General features: G+C 39.9%; 1 protein-coding gene and 1 long non-coding RNA gene across 2 annotated transcripts in view; both read left to right on the top strand.

Annotated features, from left to right (window-relative positions):
- The first annotated feature begins 10,896 nt into the window (after window positions 1-10,896).
- Window positions 10,897-14,179, top strand: LOC137969712 (uncharacterized). The gene is made up of 2 exons (XR_011116718.1): window positions 10,897-11,960; window positions 12,636-14,179. It is a non-coding gene; the product is annotated as an uncharacterized lncRNA (long non-coding RNA).
- Window positions 14,180-15,970: 1,791 nt separating this feature from the next.
- The window catches only part of LOC137970712 (uncharacterized), a 28,521-nt gene continuing 20,475 nt past the window's right edge, over window positions 15,971-24,016 (top strand). The window contains exons 1-2 of the mRNA XM_068817244.1: window positions 15,971-16,003; window positions 16,185-16,225. The gene's annotated coding sequence lies outside the window, so the exon portion shown is untranslated. The remainder of the gene's footprint in view (window positions 16,004-16,184; window positions 16,226-24,016) is intronic.

Below are 24,016 nucleotides of genomic sequence, written 5' to 3'. Positions count from 1 at the left end.
CTTCTCCACAGATGGGACGAAGTAGCGTTCGCACAGGACTATCAATCCAACGAATATGTAAATTGCCAAAAGGAAGTGTACCACAACTCCGACGTGCACTCGCAAATCTCGACTCATAAAATCAGGTAGGAACACACAACATATGTCTGAAAAGGAATGTCCCCTTAATTTAAACAGTCACAGGAAACATATTTCAGGAATTACTTACCTGTCCGTTAAGTCCGTTCGCATTAATAGTTCCGTCAACATCAAGCGTCTTCCTTACTTGAAGGAATATTCTGCCTCCTCCGCGACCCCCACCAGTATCGCCACTACCATTTCCACCACCACTACCTCAGCCCCCGGCGAAAAAATGTCGCCATAGATCAGAGCTTGAGCAAGCACTTGTGAACCACCTCCTCCTCGGCCGCCGTAACTCGCCCCAGAGCCCCCACTGTTGTGAGGACTTCCGGCTCCAGTCCCAGTTCCTCCGAGAGCTCCTCCACCGTCCACGGTCACGAGACCCGATGATCCAACCACAAAGCTATTGGCGATAACGTAAAGCGACCCAAGTTGGAATGTACCATCTACTCGAAAATCGGTCACGTAAAAGGTGGAATTGATTGCGCCGTAATCACTGAAGGCAGAGCTTGATAATGAATGGGCTTTCTATGGTGACTGAATCACCACTGTGGTGACTGAACCTGTATTAATCCACTTACTCGTGTTTGATTGATGTTTAAGGCACGCGAAGTCTCGAAATAAAACTTTCCATTACTGGTATTCACCTGAAGAGAATACCACTTGGACCCGATGAAAAGGTTTCCTACACGCAGAGTTCCAGAGACTACCCAACAGACTGGCAGCGAATTGTTGTTAGACCTGCAGACTCGAACAAGTTGGGTGATTGTGATCTTTGTGTTGAATTCGCACATTTCTTGTCAAACTTTATCACACTTGAAACATTGTACGACGTGAACGAGATGGAATAATCGCGAAAGACTTTTACTAGAGCAAAGTTCTATTTTGAGGTGACGTTTTTGTCGACGTCGCCGTCGTAGATCTTAAGGTCCCTAAAACGACCACAAATCTTGGGCGGAGAGGACGGCATGCGGAATGACTAAGTTCCCGGTGTTGCGGTCTGTCGCTCTCGCTAATTTGAGGTCACTTGTGAGTTTTTCTAAAAAAGAGGTTTGCTAACGCAAAGACATGCAAAAAATTACTGTATGACAAAATTCACTGCTCGGCGTTTCGACGTCACCATAACGCAATTATTAAGAGTCATTGTTGGTTATGAATTCCAGCCTATCGGAGCTATCACATTATGTTCAATAAGTGACTCTTATAAAGTGCTTTGAGTCTTTGATGTCATGAATAAAGCGCTGTACATAAATGCCTCACATTATTACCTTTGAAGTTGCAGTTGTAGTGGTCGTCGTTGACGGCGGTGTCATCGTTGACGTCATTATAGGGAGCTTACGGTTTAACTGCTCTTCCGTTGTTCTCCCCATGTTATTTTCTTCCTTATCTTTTCTCTTTTTTTTTTCCTTTTTATTACTATAATTATTAGTATTAGTATTGTGGGATCGGAGCTATTTCATATGTTCAATTAAGCCATAATTATGCCTTGTGTCGACTACCCGGCTCGATTTGTCTGTGCTATTTGAGGGAAGCGACAAAGTAAACACGATTCTCAAACTGAAGAAAGCTGAAATTGAAGTTGAAGTTGTACGCAAAGGCGACAACCACGACACTGCGTGAAAAGGAAAGGAAAGGAAAGGAACTTTATTTAATTGTCTGGTCGTTCTAGCGCTGGAGCACTAATTGGAGCATTTAATTGAAGTAAATGAAGTCACATATTGGTTTTTGAGGAAAGGGGAAACCGGAGTACCCGGAGAAAACTTCTCGGTGCAGTGTGGAGAACCAACAAACTCAATCCACATATACAAAAATTTGGTTTATCAACGGAGTTGATAATGTAAATTGACCACCGTACAGAGATTCTAAAAGCTGACGTTTCGAGCGTTAGCCCTTCGTCAGAGCGAATCCATATTAAAATCTGTGGATTAAAAAATACTAGAACACAAGGTTAGTGGTCGCAGCGGTTGAATACAAATGAATGAAGGGGTAGTTTCTAAGGATTCGCTCTGACGAAGGGCTAACGCTCGAAACGTCAGCTTTTAGAATCTCTGTACGGTGGTCAATTTACATTATCAACTCCGTTGATAAACCAAATTTTTGTATACTACTTCCCCACCGACGCAGCACCACAGTTTCTTTAGAAACTACCCCTTCACTCAATCCACATATGATACCGAGTCTGGAAATCGATCCCGGGCCACAGTGCTTTCACCACTGCGCCCTCCCTACACGCGACCCCCGTGAACGATGCCTACAATATTGAAAAAAAAGGATTTAATCTTGTACTAGACTTATGTTAAACTTGACGACGTTTCATCCGAAACCATCGGACTTCATCAGGTCAATGGTGGAGTCTAGTACACGATTTAATCCTTTTTTTCAGTAATACCTACTATATGAATAATCTTCCCCGTTCATGCCTACAATATTATTTCCCGTTTTTGCAGTAATGTACCAGCTGTCGTAACCTGTTATTGTTTGGTATGATAAGCAGCTTCTCTAGCTTTTAAGTCTAAGTCATTGTTTCAATTGCTTAGTCTTTTGTTTTTGGGTTAAGGTATCGAGCCAGTCACATTATCCGTTACGAGAGATGCTACATGACTCCATGTTTGTAGTCATTCCGCATGCCGTCCTCTCCGCCCAAGATTTGTCGTCGTTTTTAGGGACGTTAAGATCTACGACGGCGACGTCGACAAAAACGTCACCTCAAAATAGAACTTTGCTCTAGTAAAAGTCTTTCGCGATTATTCCATCTCGTTCACGTCGTACAATGTGGGCGAAGTATCCTCAAAATAAATTGATACGAGCGGTTTCAGAGAGAAAATAGAGAATGAAAGATTCTCTGTTGCATGCTCACGTTGTCGTCAAAACCTAAAATTTAGTGATGTCACGTCGTCATCACGCAGAGAACCGCAAAAATATGAGCTAAAATCCGTGCTGCACGTGCAGCACGATTATTTATGCTCTTTTAACCAATGATATCGTTGTTTTTTGGCGTTTTCGTCGACGTCGTCGTCGTCGTCGTAGATGTTAAGCTCCCTGTTATCGAACGTGTACGCAAGACGCTACAAACAAGTGATTCTAAGCAGTTTATATACATACCTAGCTCTGTTTAGCCAAGTTGCACCCTCTTCTTACCCTTGGTCTTCTTCCCTGATTGTCAACGCTGAGTACTCGATGTTTCTGGCCGCTTTGGTAGCCATCAAAATACACCGTTCCAGGGTCCCCTGGCACCGGGTTATTATCTGAGAAAAGCGAACAAGAAAGGTCAACAAAGGAGTCATATGTGTGTTTAAAACAATTGGGTGAGACAATTCATTAGCGTTTGAGGGATAGAAAGGAACTATACATTAAGGGATAAATACTTGTCACCATGCATTTAAAATTCCGCACAAACGCGAAAATACATTATTCACATTTGAGGCCGAAAGCTGAGTTGGGATTGCCTTAGGAATCAGACAACTGCCAAGGAAATCAGAGACCGAAATCAAGTGTAAACAATTCAATTGAAATAAACGTTCATTTGACCTTCTTGAATAGGAAAACGAAGATTAAAAAAGCCAAGGGAAGGGACATTAATCCAAGCAATTCATGTGTTCCGCGCAAAATTTCGAGATAGAGACAATTTTTTCCGCACGTTTTAATTCCGGTTCGCGCGATTTTACGGCGTATTTTCACTTCCGGTGTGTTGCGTGCTTCTAAGTTATCGGCGTGTTCGGCGTGTGTAGGTTACTCGCGCGCGCAGCTAAAAACCCTTTCGAGCCTCCTTAAGCGATTTCTTTGCTTCCTGGATTGTCACTCAGTCAAATGACTGTTGGCCATAATGACGAAAGCTTGATGGTCATCGGTAAAATGCAAATACAGACTGCACACAAGGTGTAAGTCTGCAATTTACCCCTGGGTTGCAGTTTGCATTTTACACCAACCGAACATCACGGTATCATATGTGTCCGACATAACTTGACAACGTTAATACATGCATGTAAAACCGGGGAAGCAAAAAATCCGTACATTTGCGGCCACATTTGTAACTCTTGGACGGTCTTGGACTGACTGTTCATCCATGCCACGAACTACCATAAGCGCTTTGAGGGTTCGTTTTAAGATGCCCGAGATATTAGTACCCTTCTTATCTTCAATATTCCGGCATCAGGCGATATTTCGTTTCGAGATGCAAATTACAATAAGCCGGTAAATGTCAGGGCTTGTGTTGTATTCAAACATGTGATGACGTTTACCTTTATGATAGCTATACAGATCGACTCGAAGAGCAATTCGTACATTGAAGCTCCTTGGATAGAAACGGATAGCTTTTGTGTAAATTTCAGCTGGAAGAGTATTTCGCTTGACTGTATTTACACCTTTACTTCCGGTAAACGTCTTCACTTCGCCATTCTCCTGGAAATTAAGTAAACATCATGAAAAAACAGGAAATCCGTGTCACTGGAGACGAATTCTAAAGACATAAAGTACGAAAATACTCTGACAGATTATAGCCTGCGTCACAGACAGACAAAACCGCCGGTATACACCGGGATTTCGTGACGCATCCGGCTGCAACGCAGGCTAACAGATTAGTGATGGATTATACTTAAATTACCTACATTTTGTTTGAGCCAGAAGTTATTTGCCTTTCCCAAGGAGGCGAGTAGCAATTATTAGTCTTGAATTAAGTTTTTTACTGCTATGTTTTGCGTGCCGGAAACATGACAACACGCACAGAGTTTTCTGAGAAGTTGGTGAGGTGGGTATTTCAGGTCTTGTTTTTGGAAGTATTTTCACCTTGTGTAACTCTTTAATTCTGATGGCAAATCAAGAAGTCAAGGGTTCGCATTTTTCCGGAAATAGAAGTCAATTAAAGTTATTCAAGACAGCAAAGCGATAATTTGTGAAACTCTCGCTTGAAGGGTTTACCTCTTTTTTTGGATGCGAAGGGAAAAGCCCTGGAAACCTTATATGTCGCGCACCTTTTAATTTTCTTCCACGTCACGGCTGTCCACAGCAAGTGTCTGGGCGTAGGACATCAAAGTCGAGTTTGAAAAAATGAAAAAATGAAAATTTGGGTCACTTGGACTCGGATTAAAGGAAAAAACTTTAGAGGCTTGAAGCTTACACATTTGTCTCCTTACAGAGAGAATTAGAGATGTATCATGTTTATTGTTTTTACTTTAAAACGCATCGTACTCATCCAGTTACAGGATATTTCGTCCGTATTGTACAACGTGAACAAGCCGAGAGACGAAAATAATGCGAAATACTTGCGATGGCGCTAAGTTATATTTTGAAGAGACGTTTTTATTGGTGTTGCCGTTGTCCGTTCGTAAACTCCCTAATATTGAGGGATAGCAAGGTTATTTGTGAAAGAACATTTCTTTGGGAGGAGGTATCGTCGTGCTTTTGTTTGTAGTTATTGTCCAAAAGGATGAAACTTGAGGAAGGTGTCAATTAGTTTTGTCCAGGATTGTAGAGTTGAGAAAACAATCACTTAAGCAAGGGCTATTAGGGGCTGTTTAAATGAGAAAACTCCCTCTGCGCGAGTTCCCTTCCGGATGACTACTTGATTTCTTATCGTGTCTACATGATGCTTACTTTATAACATATCGTGTTTACATGAAGGCACACTTAACGTTGATTAAATAAATTCCATTTTAGATTAACGAAATTCACGCATGCGCCACCCGTTCCAGTCCACCCAGAGGTCAAAGTTCATACCGAAACTAGTAGTTATTCCTCCTTTACGAGACACTGTTGCGAGATTTTTGGTACCGGAATGAAATTCTCGCTCACGCTCCGATACAGAAACCGGAGTAAACTCTCATCTCTATTACTCGCTCCGGTGCGACATACCATGTAAACGAGCGCAAAGCCACAACAGGGAACCGGAGTCAACTCGCTCCGGGACGAAAGTCACGTACCCGGTGTCATGAAAACACCTCCTAAGTTGTTCTTTTCGATTCGGTTCCTGAAATGGGATAACTGTTTTGTTAGCATTTCAAAGGGAATTTGTACCGAGGATGAAAACAAAACGAATTTACCGGATGGGAAAGAGCAATGCAGACCGGCAAAAATGAGCGAAAAGTCAGAATCGAATCCCCACCTCCAAATATTCGGAGCCAATATTATTTGTCGAGGACATCCACCCTCCAGTGCCTCCGGTGTATCCCAGCGATGCGTAAGAAGGGTAGTAATAAGTTTTTGAATATGGCCATGAAGGAGAGGTATATACTCTTGTAGAAGAAGCCGTCAATTGGTTCCCGCTAACGCACCTTGGGGAGTCACTTCATTTTCTAATGATAAAAAATGAGAGGTAACATTAAATGAATTAAATAAATGGATATATTTTCAGTGCGGGTAACAGATGAAAAGGAGAAGTAGCCCTCACTTGTCTGGACAATTTCAGCAATTCTTTTTTTATTTTTTTTTTGACACCAGAAAACTTTCAGGTGACTTCAACGGGACTCGAAGCCATGACCTCATGGTTTCGAATCACGTTCAGCACGTTGAAGGCACCTGAATTTTTCAGGTGTTTAATAATAGAAAATTGTTTACATTTTCCAGATAAGTAGGAGGATCACGTCTATCTTTTGTATAAGACACTCACGCGGGCAGTTTACAATTTCCGACTATTTCGGATGTTAACTAAATTGTACGACCTATTTAGGACCCAACTGAGGTAGTCCCTTAGTTTATTCTATTGTAGGTTGGACCAACCAAAAGTTTGGGCATTATTTTCCTGTTGTAAGCCCTTATTTAAGGAACAACACCAGCTAAGCAAGATTTCGTCCAGATGATTGGTGCTTTTGGAAAATCACTCAACATTTTGCCGTGCCCTTCGAAATTTCCCAACAATTGGCAAATACTCGCAGTTTTTGGAAATACGATTCTAAATGACGGGAGCTTTCAGGTTTGCTTTTCGAAGCGCGCTCGTCCTCAATCCGTAGGTGATATCTCGTCCACCCTCCAAGGGGCACCAATCGAGTCATTGAACACAGTCTATAGATCGTTTACACGTGACGTCATAGCCGACTACGGACGTTGACACGTGCTCAAAAAAACCACAAATTTAAGTTCAAGGTCAAGTTCAAGTTTATCCACACTGTTTACAGTGCGTATGTGTGAATGTTTAAATACGTTGATTCATGTATAGACCACACTATAGCATAGCAAAGCCATTTGACATTGATCTGCCAACGAATATGTGCGTAGACTTAAGGATATTAAACAAAATCTTCTAGTTTTTACCTATTTTGTCAATTTATAGGCATACTGCATATGCACTAATGAATTACGGGTGTATTCCCCTGTTAGGTTGTTCTAAGAAAATTTAAACGAAGCGAAAACGTCTACAAAACAGGCCATGCGTTCAGGAGTATGGAGTGTGATTTCCGTCAAATTCAAATATGCAGTTTTGACACATCAATATTCAATTGTACAGTTCAAACATGCAGTCTTGACATTTCAAAATTCAATTCTGCAATTCAGAGATGTAGTTTTTACATTAGAGGAATCATTTCAATTGTGCAAGTTTGCCTTGCAGTTTTATCATTCGAATTGTGAAGTGTGCAACTCGATTTACATTCGCAGGATACACAATTCGGTTATGGACTCGCGCTATTCAGACATCCAGTTATGGCATTCGAAACTGAATTGTGGTTTTACGGTTTGCAATTACGACATGGAAACATTCGTCCGGCATAGCACTCAGTGGCCCGTTTTTGAAGCAAAACCGAGTAGGACTGGGCATCACTCCTCATTGGGATAATTTACTTCCCGCCAAAATCTAATGTATTCCACCACCAACATGGCGGAGGATGGAGAAGGTTCCTTTGATCGAGAGAGAGAGCTGTTTCTTTGTTACAAGAGGCAACCCGTTTCCTCCAGCATTATTCCAGTAATCCATTCTGAGCTTAAACCTGCAAAGAAATCAACAAGGCGCTGAGGATTGCGTTCAATTCGCTCCATCAAGTTCAAATCAAAATGCCCCACGTGCACCCCTACCTCGTCGAGATTATGACGTAGATTCTGGGCAATCAAGAAGGGAATTAGAGAACTTCCAAGCTCTTTTTGCCCCCTATTCACAACGACCCACACCTTCCGCAATCTCAAGTGTTCACAGCCTCCAGCAAAGAGAAGGCAAAGTTGAGCAAGAGCAAGGTATATTTCAAACGTGAGACCTGGACACATGAGTTTTTCTGTTTTTCTGTAGGTTGCAGGTGGTGGCACTGACAATATCGATGAAACACATTCTTCAGTTGGCTGGTTTGGGCCGAAAAAAGGTGTATTTCAACACGAAAGCCAATTCTGCAGAGGTGAAAGCAAAATTGGAAGAAACTTATCCGAAATTATGCAATAGGGGAGGATTTGACATCCTGAGACGAGACGGCTGGTATTTTTTACAGGTCACAAGCCACAGGTTACAGGTCACAGGTCATTGTTTTATCAATACAGGGTAAAGTCAGCTTATAGGGCTAGTGACCCATCAGGCCGGAGCTTATCCCCGGTTTCTGTAGCATGAAGCGACTAGGAGTATTTCTACTCCACCCTGGATGGGATGCTAGTCCATCGCAAGGTTACCCCCAGCTCTTCGCTGGTACCCATTTATACTCCAGGGTGGAGAGAGGCACCGAGAGAGTAAAGTGTCTTTCCCAAGAACACAACACAATGTCCTCCGCAATACAGAAAGTATCCTAAACATTCATAAAAGCTAACCTTAGGCCTAAAAACATTTGTTTAGGCCTAATTAGACCTAAGGTTAACTTTTATGAATGTTTAGGATACTTTATGTATTGGTAAAACAATGACCTGTGACATGTGACCTGTGGCAGTCCCCGAAGAAGAGGTCGATTCATCCTCATTAGAGCTTTAGCTTATGCTTCGATAGAAGGGCAGAGGCTACTGCCTACAACCTTGGACAAAAGTAGGCTCGATTTCTGCCGCTCACTCGAGTTCGTGATTTCGGGAGTGAGCGCTGGCTCATTTCCCGAATCGAACCTAGGACAAAACTCGTTGGGAAAATCTGACACACCACTTTAAAATGCTTATCAGTTCTCATTTGCCTGTCTGATAAAACGATTTTAAACTGACAAGGGCCTTGTTGCATTTTACCTGATGAGGGTCCACTGGACAGGGCATAGCAAAATAATTTAACAGGTGTAAATCTACGGATACAATTCTTAGCAGCTTTGATAAAAGTGAACTGACGGCAATGGTGTTATTGGATATGAGCAAGGCATTCCATAGCATCAGTCATGAAATTCTGTTACTTAAGTTGAAGGATGTTGGAGCCTCTAACACCTGTCTCCAGTGGTTTCATAAACTCTACTTTGTCCGAGTCCCTGCCACTAAGTAGTGGTGCCCCTCAAGGTAGCATCCTGGGCCCACTCCTTTTTAGCGTTTATGCAAACGACCTTCCTGCTGTTCCACAGAAATGCATTTCCCTTAGCTACGTAGATGATACAAAGCTTCAAGTCTCCTTCAAACTTCAGAACAAAGGCATTGCCGTGGCAGAAATGAATGAAGATTTATGTAAAGTGTGTAACTGGCCATGGTGCTTCAGAAACTATTTACAGCTAAATCCTGATAAATCCAATATAAGGTGTTTGGTACCAGAAAAATGCTACCCAAGCTTCAAGATATCACCCTATCTATATTAGGGAAGGATTAATCACCTAGTGAAATTGCAGAGGACCTGGGAGTGTTATTGGACCCTCATTTATCGTACAACAATGACATTATTAAGACCGTTTCGTCATGCATGTCTTCTCTCGGGCAGATTAACCGCGTCAAACATGCATTCGACAGAAAGACCCTTTTGATAGTTATTAATGCCTTAGTTTTTATCAAATTGTTTTATTGTTCGAACGTGTGGGCCAACTGCTCGAAGTTAAATATCGACAAACTACAATCGGTACAAAACTTTGCGTGTAGAATAGTAAGTGGAATTCGGAAATATGATCATGTTACGCCTGAACTAAAACGCCTTAAGTGGCTTCCAGTATCGAGTCAGCTTTACTATCGAAATACCATTTTGGCTTTTAAATCAGTGTATGAATTATCGTGCCCCTGAATACCTGAGCACTATTTTCACCAAACGTTCTGATGTAAATAGATATACAACCAGGAGTTCCCAATCTTTAAATATCCCTCTTTTTAAAACTGCCTCTGGACAGAGAACTATTTATTACCGAACTGTTAGCATCTGGAACTCCTTGGAATCGAATTTAAAACTTTGTAGCAACGAAATAATCTTTAAGAAGCGTTTAAGTAACAAACTGCTAAGGGATTTTTTAGGAAGTAATTGATATTGTGATAAATAGTTATGTAATTGATAGTGATGATTAGTTATTTTAATCTTGTAAATAATTTAAATAACTATGTAAAATATTATTTTATAATTATTATTATTCCTGAAAAGCCCCTTTGGGGAGGCTCAATAAAGTATGTGTGTATGTATGTAGGTGTACAAAGTGTGTTGTGTTAAAGGAGTCCTCTCTATATGATCACCTGTGGGGTACCCCAAGAGTCACTCCATTCTAGTTTGCCCAATTGCTTGGATTACGGAGTAGCGCGAATGTTTGCGGACGACACGAGCCTAACATGGTCTAACATTCGCGAGTTGCAATCTACCAGTTGTGCAAGACAAAGCTGAGGGGTAACAACGGTGTTACAACGGTATCCAGCTGTTTCAAATTTCCTAGGATCATTGTCAGAGTTTGTTGCCAACGCAACGCATCAAAATCAAAGCATCTTTATAACATACCTACATGCATACTTAATTGCACGCTCCCCATAGGGGCTTTTCAGGTGGTGCAATGTGATCTATTTAAGACCGAGCAATCATTCAGCGGACCCAAGTTTGGTTGCATTAACAACTGGTGTCAGCTACGTCAAGTGTAAACTAACACAAATTGATCTAGTGTTACACTGGTGATAACAGCTGTTGGGACGCCGGTGTCAAGGGCTAGTGAAACCTCAGCCATATGAATGAGGATCTTAAAGAAATTGCCGCCTGGCTCTTATATGTGCGGCTGTTTGATTTTTGAACCGACGGTTCTTTTTTCAAAGCCAGTATCAATGACAGAAATCCTGTTTAATCGACACAGTGAGACGTGCCCATGTTGTAATAACATTTCTAAACTTCAGTCTGGTAATATACGAAGGACTTTGATACCATATTGTGTTAGTTTTTGGGATCCGTAGATATAATTCATGTCCACGAAAGCCGTATCAGGCGAAGGGGCTCGGGTCGAAAGGTTCTTACACCTCGTAGTCGCCTTGCATCCAAACAAACAAGAAAACAAGTAATAGCAGATGGGAGAAGGCACATCGAAAGCTTTATATAGCGAAAGATGTCCATGAAAGCTGGAAGAAAATAAAGTGTATGTGCGTGGATTCCACTGACACGGCCTTCACAGGTGAGACGAAGAATGGGGTTATAGTATTTACACTGATTATTGGTTTCCCTTTAGCACTATGATCCTTTGTCGTCAGCTTAGTGTGCGTTTTATTTTGCTATTCGAGTTTTTTATCCGTCAGTTCAGTTGCCATATCATGGAATTATGGCTTTCAGTGTAGGGACGCACAAGGAGCAAATTATTGGCTTCAGCTTTGAAACGTGGCAGGAAGCGTCTCGATTTAGCTGTTGAAGCCCACGGTAGATGAGAATTTTTGTTTGGTAAAAAAGAAGGGCTGAACTTTTTTTTTGCTCTATTTTTTTTCTGATTAGAATAGGGTCAAGCATGATAGATCGATCTGCTCAGTTTATTTCGCATCATTTGAAAGCCAATTTACCGGTACATTCATTTGCCATTCATTGAGCTATCTTTCTGCACAGAGTACAGGTAACATTTTTGATCAAGTATTTTGAAATACACTATGCAACTAATACTCTATCAAGCAGTTGATACATTTTACAAATAATAATAATAATAATAATTAAATAATAATAAATAAACAGTAAGTTGTGTTCATTTTAGTCAAACAGAAACCACCTGGTAAAACTATTTGTGTTAGCACGGATCACTTTTGGCATACTGATCCTTTGGAATGTGCAAACAGTATGTCTCTGATTTACACATGTCAATGAGAATTCCCTTCATGCAAGTTTTATACATCATTATCAACAATGATGAGCACAGCAGTATGATGATAGTTATTATACTGTAAATGAAGAGATATGTTGTCATGAAGTATGGGTATGTTCATTGTTGAAAACTTTAAAGGACACTGCAGGTTGGCACTAGTAGTTCAGTAACTCATGGCTTGTTGTTTAGTCAATGTTTGCTATTGGTACCAACTGGCAGAACTGTTTGGCTTACAAAAGGAATTATTGCATAGAGGGTCACCTCAAATGAACAATCACAGACCCTGGGCAGTCAATCACTGTCCTGGCCTAGGTTCATCTGCTGAATGTAACACTAATGGAATATTGCATTAAACTAGTGATTACTGTTGATAGTAATTATTAATAATTTTCCTGTCTTTTCATATTTACTGGCCCATAACCTTTTTTCTAGGGAACAAGTTTACAGAGCAAGGAAAAAGTTGACTATCCTTGATTGGAATTACTGGTATCATGATGACTTTTCATTTTCCACCACTGAGGATCATGCTGACACCATCATTGCAAGAAAATGCAACCAGAGAACAAAATCTTGGGACGTGAGGATATTAAAGGTTTCCAAAGATTGTGGATATATTTGGATGCTGATGGACAAAATTTTAAAGTCTGCATTGATGACGACGACTATTTAATCACTCGTGAAGTCTGTCTGGAACCTGATGATCCCAGAATCATTACTCTAACAATTGTTGAAAGTGAACCTCTTCCAGCTCATGAGCTCCTGGCAAGATGCAGAAACAGATTTTCACAAATAAGCAGCTCATAGAGATTTAAATGCAAAACTTTCAGCTACTGTAAAACCAGGAAAAACATAAATGCCCTCACAATAATGTGTTGCAGTGATGAAATTACTAACAGTCTGGTGTGAATGGAATGGCTCAAGTCAAGCTAATAAGCCTTGCCTTTTTGCTTCAGTTTGGGTAGTAACTTGAAGTAATAATTATATTAACTGTTTTTCTCTCCAAGTTTTGTGGGGTCATTGTGACATGTAGCACTAAGCCAGCATTGAAACCAGGACAAGATATACAGTGTATGACTTGACAGTTTTTAACCCAAGATAAGGGCTGAACATACATTACACATTGTAGCTTTGAAATCGTTGTTGGAGTTTTGTCTCATGGTAATATATTGTATAACTTTAGAATTTAGTCTCCTAGTGTGATTTCTTATTATGTGGTTTTGTACATGGCAATTTTAGTGCATATCTTTTGAAAACTGAAATAATTTAAACTACATGTACAGTAAAAAAAAACAGTGTAAATACAAAAAATGGAAATTCCAATACAGTGCTATGATATTGGGAAATTGACAGTTATTGTAAAAAGTGGTGTTGAGAGTTACATGTGAATACAGATGACAGACAAGCAAAATCAAATTTAGTTATTGTTCATATACATGTCTGCATCAAATTATTTGGAGATGTGAAAGCATTAATTATTATTCTAAGACAATTTCCATTCTTGCAAAAGTTTAAGTCAGTCTAAACCAGAAGAAATGGTGTCACAAATAAATGTAATCTAAATTGCCTTTAAAAATAGTTTTTATCCTAAACCAAAGTTTCACAACAAGGCAACTAAAACAAGTCAGTTATTGGGGGTGATGGTATGCTGAAAATAATTATTAAAAGAGGGGATCCTGAGATTTCCTGATATTTTTATTTGGGAGTGGAGGTTCCCTTTAATGAAAAACCACACACTCTCACTGTGGTTTTGTGCCTGCTATTACTTCCCAACATTTAGACAGTTCAGAAATCCATCTTAACACCTGTTGCTTAGGGGGTAGTGTCTTCTAGTACAAAGTACATGCACACAGCAGAGGGAACAACTTTCCTCTTCCTTCTTCCAAGGGCAGTCACCTTGTGTATCTAGTATGTATAAATATTGTTTTCAAACAGAGTTTTCAAAAGTGCCTTGTTTGTGAAATACAGTTGCATCCCCACATCCTTTGTTTTTGATGTGCTGGCTCATACACCTGTAGTACGGCAGTTACCTTATTTGCCCAATTAGGGAACTGGCTTTTGGTCAATAGACCAGTTTCATGAATGGCGACCACCTTTACAGTTTTTTGTATTTATGTTAATTACACCTACTTCCTTCATTTTTAATATTCTTTTAAAAGTTGCTTGTCATAGCAAGACTAGAAAGGCTTGTTAGCTAAAACAGAAGAACATTTTATTTGGCAGGCATGAAATAGATCTATACAAATGTAGGTTGTCCACTTGACTATGGTACGTCTGCAGGTCGGGTGCTGGCATCTTCATGGTCAGAGGCATTTCATCTTGTTCCATAAGAAGGCAATCAGTATAATCCATGCTTCCCACTCCCTTCTGTAGTGCCTTTATGGCCAGTTTCCATGCCATATTTATCAACTCCTAGGGAAAGAGACTTTATTAATGTGGTACATTGCAATTCCGTGAAAGAAGTCCTGTCCTCAAAGATTATTGATTTTATGATGTGATGATGTACATACATGGAAGTCCCCACAAAGACTTCCATAAATTTTTGACTAGTCACAACTGGCTAGGAAGGTTTTTTTTTTTTTTGGAGAAATCTTGAAACGTGATATGCTCATCAGCTGAACGGTGAAATTGACATTATACAGGTGATTTGGCAGAACAAGTTACTGCAAGTAAAGCAACCAAAATATATTTGAATGCATGGTGATTTTCTAATATGGCGTGTATTCATCACTGATTGTACATTCTGAATGTTTCATTTCTTCTGATTTTTTTCTTCCTCGCTCATCAAATGTTCTTGATTTTCCTGGGGCACATTTGCGACAGCTGTTTTTTACTAGCACTTTCTAATTGAGAAAATCGCAGTGAACTCGAATACAACCGGTTAACAGGCCTTGATAAACAACTCAGCTTGTCTGTTCGGCCTGCCGGAAACCGCAATCGCTGTGAAAAAAGAGTGATAAACATATATTATCGCCCACCTTGTTTCTGCATGGTTTCGTCGCTGTTCCACATATGCAAGTCTCTGTGTAAGATAGATATTTTTCGTACAGTTTTCCCCGGTCATCCCTGACGTTCAACTGCAGAACACTCGAGGCTACAGTATGACAAGTGAAGAATTCCATTGAAAGAAAGGCCTGGAAATTTCACAAATGGTTCACCTTTTTAGCCCGAGACAATTTCATCGAGTTTCCTTACGTTTTTCTCCTAAGGGCTCGAAGGGCTCTGCGGAAACACTGCGTGTGCTTCGCCATTTTATTTCCAAGATACATCCAACGATAAATATCTCATCTCGCGAGTGTCGTGTGAAGATTTCTATTGGTTGAAAATTGTGTGGTTGTCAATCAAGCTCACACATGCGCTTTATCGTGACACAGTCCCTTTAATTTGTTAAAGACAGATTATGTTAATCGGGTCTAGACAAGAATCGCCGCTTTCAGTGAAGGTAACCTACAACTCTCCTTGTCCAATACTGATGGCAAGTGAGTGAATTTCACTGAATATTTGGGTGTCAATAAGAACCAGACGAGCGATGCCCACCTGCAATTAAAAGAATGATGTACAAAGTGATCTCAAATTTAAGAATACTGATAAAACCTAAACCCTTTCTAAAAAGCGAGAAGCTTCTTGATTTTTTACAGGTCACTTATTGAACCATATATCAGTTCCATTGTATTTCGTGACAAGAAAAGCTACTTTTAACTCAATCCCATGAACAGCACGTACCTAAAAAATCAATGCGCAAGTCGCCCGTAAGCCATTCTGACTGCGTTGTCCCTCAGTGGTCTTTGCTTCTACAGACTTCGGTAGGTGCTTTGTTTGCCATTTCTGTATTCACTTTTAAGCATAAAGGCCACGCTACAACTATTACAGATGGTCTTCCTAAAACCTCTAGCTATTTCACGTCAGACTTTGTTGTTTAAATTACCTTGCAAGCAGAGGCCTTAACTAAACGTTCTGTTGGGTGCCCCTGTTCTTTCTTCCTAGACTGACTCATCTAGAAAGATCGAAGGGCCTCTGCTGGCATGGTAAGGTTTCGTGGAAATCATCTTTGATTGCCGCTTTATGGAGCGGACATATAACAAACTGCTTCGTACAAAAAGCATTCAAATGACAATCGGCCAAGTGTAGTATACAATTGTCGAGTACTCATCAGACATTACAATGGCTGGAATGAGTGTTGGTGCGGTTTACAATAAATTCTGAGGTTTAACTTCATCGAGAAGGCATTGAATTTGACGAAGATGATCATTACTGAGCTAAATCAAGGAGACATTTTACTGTCAAGAGTACGATAAAACCTTGAAGAACACCAGAATTGTTCGACTCGGGATAGTTTGAAGTTTAATTGAATGAGAATTAGTGAAAAGGCGTCAAATGAAATGAAGCCATCTTTGACCCGTATAGTTTCTCTCCCCTTACAAAATGTTGATTCATCGTCTCCCACAACAATCATATAATGGAGGATTTTAGCGGCTACATGACTGAGCTTGTACGAAGAGATTACAACCTCCAGAACGTGAGGCTGATGGAAATCGTTGTTTTTGAAGCTTTGTGAAAAGGACCCAGATGCCATTCGGCAAGATTCCAACTCCACAAATTAATAAGGTACAACTTATTCCATGGTTCCTTTATAGATGTCGCTATTGACACGGCACCCAAAACAGCACAATTTGATCACAAATGCCAAATGTTACAATCAAGTCGAATTTATCATTGTCACCAACAACCTGTTCCGTGCCATTGTTTTATTGGTATCTTTACCCTTCAGTCTATATGCCAGCGTGTTCATGCTCTATCACATCTCATTTAATCCCATGAAAAGCAGAGAAGAGTCCAAAGTATTTTTGTTTCCGATCAAAGCTCAAATTCAAATTGCATAGGAGGGGGGGGGGGGGGGGGAGAACGGAGTGAGTGAGAAAAAAAGGGAGCAACTGTACAACATTCTAAACTGTAGATCGACAATTTCAATGCTATTTGTGTAATTGATTAAACTGGTGGCATCACATTTCTGCAATCGGATGAATTGGAAAAGGTCACAATTTGAGAAGCTGAAACGTAGGAAAACACGATGGATTGTACATTTAGTGACCGCGACAAATAATTGATGTGGATTCCGTTGATTTTTGACCATTTTTAGGTGAAAAACATCGCCTGGATACATCTGAGATTGAGTGTCAAAAATTGAAATGAAAATTATTTGACGTATTCTCAGTTCTAAAGGTCACTCTTGCGTGATTGCAGTCAACTATATAGGCTGATATCACTGACATTAGAGGGGGAAACTATCAACAGCTTGTCTCAAAGCTCGGCCTGAGAGAAAATTTAGAATATGCGAAGAAAATAATAAGATCAAGAAAAGGACGCTTAGATTATTTAGAATTTAGGCAAGCGGCCAAGGAGGCAAGATCTACACTCATTGACAATTGTCACTTCAAGGAGTGTCATGACAGAGTACTAGACATTGTGGTGAAAAGGGTGGATTAACAACATGTTAACCAACAACAACAACAACTTTATTAGCCTTTTCCTAACAAAACAAATTACAAGAAAGGAAATGATATGATAAAAAGAGTAATGGCTTCCTCAATAATCATAAAAGCGAAGGAAAGTAAGAAGCCAAATTAACAACGATTAAAGACACGTCGAACACAAAAGTAACACAACAAAACTAGAGTGCAGTCGGCTATCTAAATATAGAAACGTAACTTAAACTTAGTCCTTAATGCAACAAACAAATCATTAAGAAAGAAAGCACAATGTTATGTTCAGAGAGAAAAATAATAGGAAGTGAAATAATATAGCGCAGCTTGAAAACAAAAATAGAATGATCGTCGTATTACATGACAAAACTAGACGCTCCGTGAGCGTAAACTGGGTTGCCTGGCGGAAACAGAGGGCACTGAGTTGGGTGGTATTGAAGGCGCTGAAAGTGGATTTTCCAAGGAGAAATTCCGAAAATAAGAAAGTCAAAATAAAAGCCTAGTAGAGGAGGAAAATTTTCTAGTAAGCCAGCTATTTGAACTTCTGTCGGCAAACTCGAGGAAAAATTGGTTAACATGGCTTTTTAGATGAAAATTACGCCCTGAACATGGAAACAGTGTTTACCTTGGTAAACACTGTCTGTATGAAAAAACTTTGTATGAAGTGTAATGACGACTTCTGATAAGCGTTTTTTTGCATTAATATGTGAAATATACACATTTCAGTAGCGTTTATGCGTTTTCATGTCATATAGGAATCAGAACATATATTAAATCACCTTTTTCTTTATTACGGTGATGTAGCAGTCACTGGTATGATTGCAGACATTTCAGTGTCGAACATGGTTTTCACACAGAACATTTCTAACGAGATAAGGGCATGTATACGCTTGCCATGAGGGCATGTATACGCTTGCCATCTATTTGCGAAGGGCGGAAAGTGCATGATATTGTCAGGGGAAGCGATATCTCACGGGCTTCGATGTACCGCATTCTAAAAAAAGAGAAATTTTAACGCAAGTAATCACTACCGAGAACGTCAATTACAACGGCCAAAATGTGGATGTCGAACGCGCAGCGAAGTTAAGTTCACGCCACAAACGCTTATTATTGAGAGAAAGGACATCGTACTAAATAAGGACAATTTCAAGACGATTTGTGCAGTGTTTTGGATTTGACATACCTTGAAATAAAGTGATACTTTCGGAATATTGCGTGACGTTTAGCATTCCCTTTTGAAATTCACCATACATAATTCCATTTCAACTTGTTACAAGGGATATGACCCATAAAAAAGAGGGAAATATAAATAGCAAAGACAGTTTATAACTCCTGGGACAAAAAAAAAGCAGCAAACAGTGCTGTACCCTGATTTTAGGAACTCCGCGGAGGAGTGGCCACGAGTAACCACGAGTAACCATAATTAAAAAGTAGAATAATTACATTATCTTTTTATAATAATCTTGTGGTTACTCGTGGTTACTCGTGGTTACTCGTGGTAAATGAGAAAATATTGTTTCTTTACTCCCAAAAACATTCATTTCCCACCAAAACCAGCTCTGCAAAGCATCTGCGACAAGGTGGAAAGTCTTTTTGCACCGACATAGCAATTTGAGCGTGGAAAGTAAATGTGTTCCCCGGCTGTAACAGGCACCATGTCTGTTTCGCGTTCATCTGCGACACCACTTCGACCAACAAAATCGGCTTCTTCTGATGAATTGGAGTTAGAAGCATAACCCTTTAACAAATCCATACTTTAACGCTACTCACAAATAGCGTATTAAAGAAGGCAAGAGTGAACAGGTCCTTTGCACTTACGTCACAATCTTCGCTTCGCACAGGACAACGCATTTTTCACACTCGAAAACGAGAACAATAAACTATCCGCAATTTTTTAGACCTGTAAAAAGTCTTTCACTCATGTGGTCATATTGACGGACAGACTGGACTATAGGTGCCCGTATAAAGGGTATAAAGGAAGTTTTCTGAAACAGACAATCGGCGACAAAATTAGTTGAGACAGTTGCTAACAGAGCACACTGGCAACGACACATTCATTGTTTGCAAAGAAAACTTGTCCAGAAAGTACGTTTCCGGGATACCCCTCCCTCCCCCACCCTAATCAATGTTGTACCGCTGTCGACAAGGCTCGTAGAAAACAGAAAAACACAACATTGTCACGGGGGTACGGGGGAGGGGGCCATTTGCGCCGCCGAGCTTGAAATCGACTCTAGAGGATAAGAGTGTCTCAACAATTTTGACGCCGATTGAAGCCTGATTTTGCCTTTTTACCGAAAAAGGCCTCGCATAGAAACGAGTCTAAGCTGTTTTCCGCTTTGTTTTGAATTCAAACATTTTCCCAAGTAAGCTTACTATAATTTTTTTCATCATGAAAAATGTTAATTAATAGTGGATGCTTTAATTAGACACTTCATATAGAAAGTATATTAGCCTCGAGATCTTATTTATACAGACTCTATCCACTAATATGTCCTCTTGATAACGTGAAGAAAAAGAACTTAGATATTCATGTTTTTTATTATTATTATTATTATTATTATTTTAATGTTTTGGATCTGGTGTTAGTGTTATATAAAGTGCGGCGGTGTTCATGAAAACGGTCTTTTAAACTTCGTCTAGTTTCTCCTATGTACTTGAGATGATATCTGTTACATAAAATCACGAAGATAAGGTTTTTAGTCTCGCAAGTTATCTGGGAATTAATGGAGCGTGTTTCGCAGTAGAGAAATGTGTAGTTGGTTAGTCCATGGAAAATGTAAGGAAAGGTAGCGCAGTTTTTGCCACAACGAAAAGAAACGGAAGGAAGTGCGGAATTAGAATGAGTTATGCACTAGTCAGTGGAAAGCCCCGCACCCCCATACCCGGGGAATTCGGGGCATAAACGGGGGATTTCAGCGGTTTTGGACTGTCACTTTTGCCACGGTATGCGGGGTTTTCGACAGCATTAGGCGCAAGTATCGGCGAGCGGGGACCAACTTGAATAGGCACGCAAAGATCACTGGAGGAGCATACGGTCTCAAAATGCCAGCTCAGTCAAGTTAAAATCCATTCTGTTCATGTTTGAAAACGCTCAATGTAGGGGTCCTCGGTAACCTCTTGGTTATTTGCAAAGTGTAGCTGGATTATGAGGCCATAAAATTTTGACAATAAGCCATTTCCTTAGTGAAATTTGTATAGCTCTTTGGGAATTGTTGTAATAGTGAACCGTTGTAGTCGGTTGAGTGTACTTTAGATTGGGTACGCTTATGCATAGAAGGGAAATAACTGGAATATTGTCAGATTAAGTTGCTCGTCAAATGCATGTTTGGACTTATTTCGTTGTTATTTTAATGGTTTTGACACCAAGGAAACTGGTATTTTTTATTGCCATTTTCAGGGCTGTGATAAACCCAGTGATTAATATTACTGTTTTTGGAGAGATTGTAAAGTTTGGAACGCCAAATCTGTAACTCAAGGTAGATTTATTTGGGCTTTATGAGAAATGGACTGCATTGTTGATTTTCATGTTTGTCAAAGTTTAATTTGAGGTAAAAATTCTTGAAGTATATTAATTTTGGTCAACATTGGGCTTTATAGTTTTGGAAGCACTGTATTGTCCCGGGTGCTGGGGAAGAAAGCGTGGTTTTGACGTACGAAATTGCCCCGCATAGCGGGGAATTTGCTTCATTTAGAAGGCAGGCCTGGTCTAATGCCCCGCTATTCCCCGGGTATGGGGGTGCGGGGCTTTCCACTGACTAGTGCATTACATTACAGGAGCAACAGCTAAACTGTCCCCTAATGTAACTGACATTCTAATCATCCCTGGGGCTGCTCAGTCCGGAAACGAAACACTACTTATTTTTTGTTTCGTTTCCTCAGAAACGAAACGTATCTATTTTGACTTCAAGGTGAACTATTTACACAATGAGGTTGGGTGGCCAATCAATACAGAGTTTGTTGAATTGAAATCTAAACAGCTATGAGATGCAAAAACAAACTTGCGAACACATGAACCTGAGTTATCGCAAATCATAATGCTCACAAACATAAACGCGAAGGAAATGGATAAGAGATATGAAGTTTTTTACTATCTGAATGATTTTGGGTTAGATCAAATTGTTGAAAAATCTTAGTGTTAATGAGTACTTTAAACAATCTTCGCAATAGTAATTCGTAGCAATATTTAATAAATTGGGTTAACCAGGAACCACTCAAAGAAATATTGAGGGCTTCTCAAATAAACTTCATTTTACAAGAGAATGACAAAACAAATATTTTTCTGACGTTTAAAACTATGCCTACCCATTAATCATTTGCCAGAAAATTGCTGTCATCTTTATGAAAACTGCTCGCGTATCAAATTTCAACCTACGTATGGAAATTAGTTAATATTTACACAACAAGATGAATCCACGAAGGCAGAAAATCTCACAAAATCCTTTCTAGCGAAAACTTTTATTGAAACAAGCAACATATTTGCCATTTCTTTAAATAAGCTTAAAGAAATAATGTTGCCTTCCCAGATGAACTTCATTTTACCCAAGAATTCCTGTCATCGTTATGAAAACTTCTCCCATATCAAATTTGAACCCACGTATGCAAAATTAGTTAATATTTACACAACAAAATGAATCCACAAAGGCCGAAAAATCTCACAAAAACCTTTTCCAGCCAAAACGTTTATTGAAACAAACAACATATTTGCGATTAGAGGAAAAAACACACCTTCCTATTTCATTCCGTGTATGCAAACAAGCAACACTCTGTGTGGAAAACCCATGATACGCAACTAAATAAATTTCTCACCGGAGTTCAGGAGCAAACCCTTTTTTGAAGAACCTTTTCCTTGAATGAGAAAGCAAAAAAGTGGACAACAAGCCTTCTTTCAAATAATTCTTGACTAACAAGTTAAGAAATAGTGAAATTTTCAATTTTTTTTTTAACCTGAAGACTGTACAGAGATGAGTACGAATAAATTAAATTATAAATAGCCAGACAACAGAGATCCGGCTGTTTTCGATTCCTTCTCGGAGTTTGTTAAACCCCATATCAAACCAGAAAAAGTCACCGGAGAATTTGCCATTTGGTTTCAGTGTTGTACACAACACAATAGTAAAATATTAGAAATACAACTCACTTTGATATCCGACGGCGAAAGATTCAATTGTTGGCGAAGTCCGTCATTCGTTACTTTTAAGATTCCATATATTCATTTTTTATCGCTGGTATTGTTTATGGAATCGACTTTCCATTATTGAGCTCCAAAAGGGAATATTTTGTTTAAAGATCCAATACAACACCGTTCGCGTTTCATCGGCTTCGCTTCCTTAGCGTGCTTGTGGTGTGTCCACCGGATAGAATCTACCTGAATCTGCACATTTCTACTGCTCCCTGAAACCTACCAAAGATTCGCGCAGAAGACTCTAAGCACAAAGACAATACTTAGCAGGGAAATGACACGGGAAAAACATAAAACTGAGCGCCACCGCGCACCGGTGGCTCAGTTGGTTGAGCATCGGGCTGTCATGCGGGAGGTCGTGAGTTCGACTCCGGTCGGACCAACACTCAGGGTCTTAAAATAACTGAGGAGAATGTGCTGCCTTTGTAATTACATCTGCAAACGGTTAGACTTTCAAGTCTTCTCGGATAAGGACTGTAAACCGGAGGTCCCGTCTCATAACCCTTGTTGGAAATTAAATAGTATGGGACGTTAAAGAACCCACTCACTGTTCGATAAGAGTAGGGGACGTAGTCCCCGGTGTTGTGGTCTAACCTAAGCTGGACGGGGGCATCTTTCACTTCCATGAAAATTAATTGTAAACTGCGTAACAAGCAGTCTGGCTAAAGTCCCCCACAAAAGTATTGTAAAATTAGTGCTGAAAAGCCCCGTGGGGAGAGACTAATAGCAAATCATTGTATCTCATTGTAAATTGATATGACGAACGGGGATGTTCGTCATATCAATTTCTTCCTACCCATTCCCCAGGCCTCCGTGAACCTAAATATTAACAAATGAGGGAAAGGACACAAAAACCCTATTTGTGAAGAAATATTCGATTTATTTTTTTAATCGTGTGTATAAAGTGATGTAAGGATATCTGGAGTGTACTTTGACCAGTTGATTGCCTTACAATGTTCCGTGCGTGATCTACTATGTTGTAATAGATACCTTTAGTTTTACATACCGAACATTGTACTCATTATGGAGATAGATGGTATAGATTGTGCGACTTTTGGCGGCTGCATACACTTATGTCCAGAAAGTCGATATTCCCGAACAGCTGTTGAACGCGTTGACCTCGAAGTTTGTATTCCACTCCATGAAATAGGTATTCC

The sequence above is a fragment of the Montipora foliosa genome, chromosome 9 (genome assembly GCF_036669935.1).
Source record: "Montipora foliosa isolate CH-2021 chromosome 9, ASM3666993v2, whole genome shotgun sequence".
Lineage (NCBI taxonomy): Eukaryota > Metazoa > Cnidaria > Anthozoa > Scleractinia > Acroporidae > Montipora > Montipora foliosa.
This window is presented reverse-complemented; position numbering and strand designations above follow the sequence as displayed.